The following is a 6,000-nucleotide window of genomic DNA, read 5'->3' as shown; positions in this document are numbered from 1 at the left end:
TGTTCCCAGCTCCTCCCATTCTTCTTCAAATCCTTTTCTTTCCTTCTCTGTCTTTTATAGTTACTCTGTGTGTATCTTGCTTTCTCTACCTCTGTCTCCCACCTCTCTTACTCTTACCCTCCTTCTCTCCTTTTTCTTTGAAACTCTATTCCCCTTGTCTTAGCCTCACCCCTCCCTTTTATCCTCCTCAGCTATTCTCTCATGGGTGGTTTTCTTCTCTTTGGTTTGTGTGGTCTGCCCTGCACATTCCAATTCTTTTCTCTTCAAGACCTAACAGGTTTCACACAGTGAGGAGAATATTTGATAAATGAATTATGCTTTGCTGCTCTGACCATTGTTTGAATAACTTCAACTTTAAATATTATGAGATCTGTTTGTGTGTCTGGACATTTGAAACTCACCATTGTGTGGAATCATCCCTATAAAATGAATGTCTGTCTGTGTAATTTCGAGTACATTATTGCCTTTATCAGAGTCTCCAAACTTTCTTGACCACATATCCCTCTTGGTAAAAGGCTTTAGCATACACCCCCATTATACATATATTTACTTATTTATCAATTATGTTCTACTGAAATTCTATTACTTTCCTCCTGCACAGCAATGGGTTGCCTTGCATACCCCTTTGGTGTTCATGCAGCCCTCTTTGGAGATCACAGCTCTATATCATGCAAGCCACACTGTTGCATGAGATATGCTGGTTTTGTCACATTTAAGATTCTCCTGAGAATCTGCTCCATGTGTGGTAGTTCAGGATTAAGAGCTTTTTCTTCTCTGTTTCTGTCACGTCGGCTGTGGTTGTTTATATATTGAGAGGGCTGAAGTTTCCTGGTAGGGTGCATTAATTTGCCTAGCAGAGGGAAGATTTCAGAAACTGGAATTTTTTTTAAACATACAAATTCTGCAGCATTGCAAAATGCTGCAACACTGGATAAAAGCATTTAAAGGCTGAGGTAAAAATTAATCCCTCGTAGAAGATTGACTGTCAGCTATCCTTTTACCAGGTGAAGTTTTAAAGAGGATTTGGATGTTGCATGTGCACGCGTGTGCACAGGAACTTTTCTCAGACTTCCCCATTCAGTGTAGCAGTTCGCTCATGCTTGGCTTTCATTCCACAAGAAGGAGGAGGAGGAGGTTTTGGGGGGAATATTCCGTTACCATAAAGGGGAGGAAGTGTTTCTGCAGCTATTGAACAAAGCAGCTAGTTAACCTCTTTCTCGACCCCGGTGCAATGGTACAGTCCCACTGCTCCTTTCTAGGGGCCAGATGCTCCTCATAGTAGTAAAACAAGGAAGAAAGGAAAACATATGTGCAAAAATTTACTACCCAGCTAGTAAGGACCAGATTCCAGGAGGAGCTGAATACCTGCAATTTCTCCTAAAGTAAATTTCTTTTAGAATCAGATGGGGAGAGGGAGAGGGAGGGAAGTTGGAAGGAAAGAGGTCTGTTGTAATTCGTGTCTAGAAACCCCCACAGAGAGGATTAAGAAAGAAACTATGCTGTCTGGGAAGAAGTAGGTATTTGTGTTACTCTGCATATATACAGAACTGCTAGAAAAGGCTGTGCTCTGTGGAAACCAGCCCTATATTTTTGAGCACTGAGATGTGTCACTGTCTGCTGATAGTACTTCTTTTAAGCAGAACTTTATTTAATGTGCTTTCCTTTTGTATGTGTTCCAGTGTCTTATGTGGAAGGGAATCGTGGTCACTTTCTAGTGTGTATATTGTGAAGCTCATACTTTAAACCAAAGGGAGTTACTACAGGAACAGAAGCCCACAATTCTGCTCTGTGTTATCACAGAAGCATTTATGAATTGTCAGGCACTGAGTTTTGATATCTTTTCCATCCAGTCCTAATGCACGCTGTGTTTACCTCACTGCCCCATCCCTCATTTTCTGCTGCTCAGCTGTGTAGCTCACTGAATGGTAGGGACGAGCAGAGGGTAATGCTGTGCGCCTCATCCGCTAGCATTTCTCTGTATGCAGCCCAGTGGCATTTGCAGAATGAGTAGGTACACTCTTCTTCTTGCACTGGCAGGAAACAGGAGATACCCAGAAAGATTTTTCAAGAAAGATGCTTTCATTCCTTTGTTTCCACATTGGAAGGTGAGGTTCTCTTTTGGAAGAACTGAGAAACCCTGTTTGATTCACCCACATGACTGAGGTTTTTCAGTGCCTAGAATCAAGGAAGCGCCTCGCCTCTGTGACATTTCACGGAATCACAGCATGGGTCAGGTTGGAAGGGATCACGGGAGGGATCATCTGCTCCAGTCTCCCTGTTCAAACAGGATCATCCCAGAGCACACGGCACAGGATTGCATCCAGATGACTCTGGAATATCTCCAGTGAGGGAAACTCCACATCTCTGGGAAATCCATCCCAGTGCTCAGTCACCTGCACAATGAAGAAGTTCTTCCTCATACTCAGGTGGAGCTTCCTGTTCATCAGTTTCTGCCCATTGCCCCGTGCCCTAGTGCTTGGCACCACGGAGAAGAGCCTGGATCCACCCTCAGCACCCTCCCTGCAGATAGCTTGTGGCACTGGTGAGCCCCCTCTCAGACATCTCTTCTAAAGGCTGAACAGGCTCAACTCTCTCAGCCTTTCCTCATAAGAAAGATGCTCCAGTCTGTTAATAATCTTTGTAGCCCCCCATTGGACCTGCTTCTGGAACTCCATGTCTCTCTTAGACTAAGGAGCCTAAACTGGACACACCACTCCGGAGGAGCCTCTCCAGAGCTGAGCAGAGAGGAACTACTGGAGGTGGAGTAAAAGTAAGCACAAATGCACGAACATGAGGCTGGGTTGTACAGACCAACGGGAGATGGCACACAGTAACACGGATTTCAACAACGTCAAGAGAGACTGACCAAGGATCAGTCTTGTGCAGCAGCCACTGTCCTTCCTGACCTGAGCCTGGCAGGGGTAGGGGCTGGGGCAGGGGCAGGCACAGCCGCGGCCACGCTCGGGATCCCCGGAGAGCAAGCGGCGAGGGAAGCCCCTTTTGGAAAACCCCCCTCTGGAAGAGGCTGGCTGTGGGAAGCGGGAGGGGTTCGGCGGCGCAGCCCGGGATCGCGGAGGGAAGCCGGTGCCGCCCAGCGACCCGCCCAGAGGAGCGGCTCCGGGGGGCGGCTGGCGGGCGGGCAGCGGCGGGGCGTGCGGCACGGAGCGCGGCCATGGCCGCGGTAGCGACAGGAGGGGCGGCAGCCGCCTCGGAGTGCGGGATCAAGCAGCGCCCCCGCCCCCATTTGCCGTCGCTGGGCTTCTGCGAAGGAAAGCAGGTCGGGGGGGCGGAGAGAGAATGGAGGAGGGGCACGGCGAGGAAGGGAGGGAGGGAGGGGGGAGAGAAAGCGAGAGAGAGGAGCCCGGAGAAAGGGACGAAGCAGATCCTGGGAAGGCAGAGGAACAGAGACTCCTGCAGGAGGGGGAACCTGGGCGGGGAGAGGACATTCCCAGTGAAGGGCCTGCAGGGGAGCGCAAGGATCGGGACTGCTCACAAGCATCCTACTTGTTGAAAGACGTCGAGCGAGGCCAGAGGCTGAGGGGGCCGGGGGACAAAGCGGCGCTGGGCGCGGAGCGAGCAGGAGCCGGCGCTGGCCCGCCGGGATGGTGCAGCTCGCGCGGTGAAAATGGTCTTTGTCCAACTTTTCTGAGGCCGGGCGGCACGGCTCTAGCGGGAAGGGCTGCTGCGAACACTGCTCGAGTAATGCTGGGAAGTGGAGGGGGTGTTGCTGGAGTCCTGCACAAGGTACCGTGGCGGGCGGGCGCGGGCGGGCATTGTGAGTCCGGCCGGAGCGCCCGGAGCCAGCGGGACGTGGTCGCGGGTACCCGCGGGTCTCTGCCAGCGTGGGGAGGGGGCACAGAACAAACGAGGACACTTGGAGAGGGGTTAAAGCTCCTCGGGTGATGCTCTTTTTCCTCCTTTCCCGGTGTGTGCTGTTCAAGGCGGTGTTACCGGGACCCTTCGCCGAGCGCACCGCTGCTGTCAGGTGCCGGCCGTGGGCACGGGGAGGACAGGTGTGGGAATCCGCTCACGAAGATGCCATCGCCCCCGGAGCCCTTGTGGAGCGTTTGGTCTGCTCCCACCAGCGGTGTTTCCCCTCTCTCTACCCCCCTGGAGAGCCACAGGGAAATGCTGCCTTGGAAGTCTGTGAAGCAGGGATTGATGGATGCTGGTGTGGGTTCCCGAGCCTCGTGGAACGGCACAAGGGAGGCTGTGTGGCCTTCTCTGTGGGTAGGGTTGCTCAGCGCTCTTGTGGGGGACAGATGGCTGTATGAGTGCTTGTGGCAGAGAAAAGCCATGTTAGGCTATTTTTCAAGGAGATGATGCAAGTTACTACTACTCAGGCTAAATAAATCTGTGAATGTGGGAGGGGCTGTTGTGATGGGTAATTTTAATTTTGCCTTTTGTGGGTTCCACTGAGATTATTTCACTTACTCTGAAGTTTCTCTTGCTATTACCACACTCATTTAGTCGGGAGGGAGAGTATCACCTGCCTTTACTACAGGTTCCAGAAATCGGAGAGTAAAGATGGGGAAGCAAATCTCCCAAAGGGCATCCTTCACTAGCAGTGATACCAAGTAATGAAGATTCATGATGAAGTAGAGTGAGGGGGCAAATGGAGTCAACAAAGTCAAGGAGAGTTAGCTGCCCCCCAGACACATCCGTTACAGAGACAAATCTGTAGCCTCAGCTGCAATGAAGGAGCAGGCTTCCTTTTTCATTGTTATATAGGTTCTAATCTGAAACATAGAACTGGATGTGGGAGCACCTCATGTTTAGTCACAGCTAATCCACTTGCCCTAAGCCATTAACACAAGATTTATTGGCTAATTTTAAGTATTTCTTCATCCCCAGTTTGAAATAATTCCAATGCTGATGTTCTTTTGGGAGAAGGAAATGAAAAGATCATCCACAATCTAGTAATCCTTCTCACCCCATCTCACTGCAGAAAAAAATACTGGTTTTCTCTTGAAGTTCATTCCCTAAATTCAATACATTGCACTACTTCAGTTTACTTTGCCCATGTATTGGCAAGCTGCAGATAACTGCACATAATTGCATCTTTTCCTTTACTGCCTTTTGCATGTATGCTCTCTTAGCCAAGTTACATATGTGCAGTTTTTAATTCCTTGACTTGTGTGCCCTCCTAGCCACTAAACATTTTTTCTTGTCTTCTGAGCTCTCACCTATTTGATATTCTTGCACTTGCACTGAGCTGCTCAGAATTGTTTGCATAGCCATGTTTTTGATACTTGGAAAATACATCACTCTGGGACACTGGATATTGTATGAAATAGGATTATTGTATATCTTTGTAATTTAATCACTGAAACCTCACAGAAAGCCATGTTGTCTTTTACTGTTCTGAAGTTGTCAGCTCTTCCTATCTGTTATCTGTGACAAGAACAGCTTAGGTTGTGGAGACTTTTTGGAGGGGGTTGGGGAGGAGATGTCTGTTGTCTTTTCTTTTGCCCAAGGCTGCTACTGTCTTTACCTCCTGTATTTTCCTTGGAGGCTGACCAATGGCACAGTGTGAATCATTTTTGGGGGGAAGGCAGCTGGTGGCTCCAGGGAGGCAGCTGCTTGTTCTCCAGCATGCTCCCATAGGCTGCCAGCAGATGTGTCTGACAAGGGAGCTGATCCTTAGCCCATTGAGAATTGTCTTCTTTATGCCTGTATGGATTCACTCTGTGGGTCCCTCTTTGTGCCCAGGTGCAGATGGCTTCCCCTTCTCCCGTCTGATATTGCATGTGCCATATGCAGAGAATCATGTAAGAGATGAGTACATTTCCCCCCCTGCCCGCCTTATCTCGTGTGCCTCCAATTAAGACAGTTTTGATTTTCGGCCAACTTTCCTTCCCTGGATTGTCAGAAGATTTATGCTTTTCCTCTGGTTCAGGAATGCTCCTGTCTCCAGATCTGTGCTCCCTAAAACCTTCATTTCCTTGTATTTCATTATCCATCAGCAGTCCCTGTGCAGAGGGTTAACCTGAAGTCCCT

General features: G+C 49.4%; 1 protein-coding gene across 1 annotated transcript in view; it reads left to right on the top strand.

The window, feature by feature from the left end:
• Positions 1–3,340: 3,340 nt before the first annotated feature.
• Positions 3,341–6,000, top strand: part of EPHB6 (EPH receptor B6) — a 65,681-nt gene continuing 63,021 nt past the window's right edge. Inside the window, exon 1 of the mRNA XM_021548905.3 lies at positions 3,341–3,744. The gene's annotated coding sequence lies outside the window, so the exon portion shown is untranslated. The remainder of the gene's footprint in view (positions 3,745–6,000) is intronic.

Source organism: Lonchura striata, chromosome 2, assembly GCF_046129695.1.
Source record: "Lonchura striata isolate bLonStr1 chromosome 2, bLonStr1.mat, whole genome shotgun sequence".
Classification (NCBI taxonomy): Eukaryota; Metazoa; Chordata; class Aves; order Passeriformes; family Estrildidae; genus Lonchura; species Lonchura striata.
The sequence above is the reverse complement of the archived record's forward strand: the minus strand, read 5'-3'. Positions and strand labels throughout refer to the sequence as shown.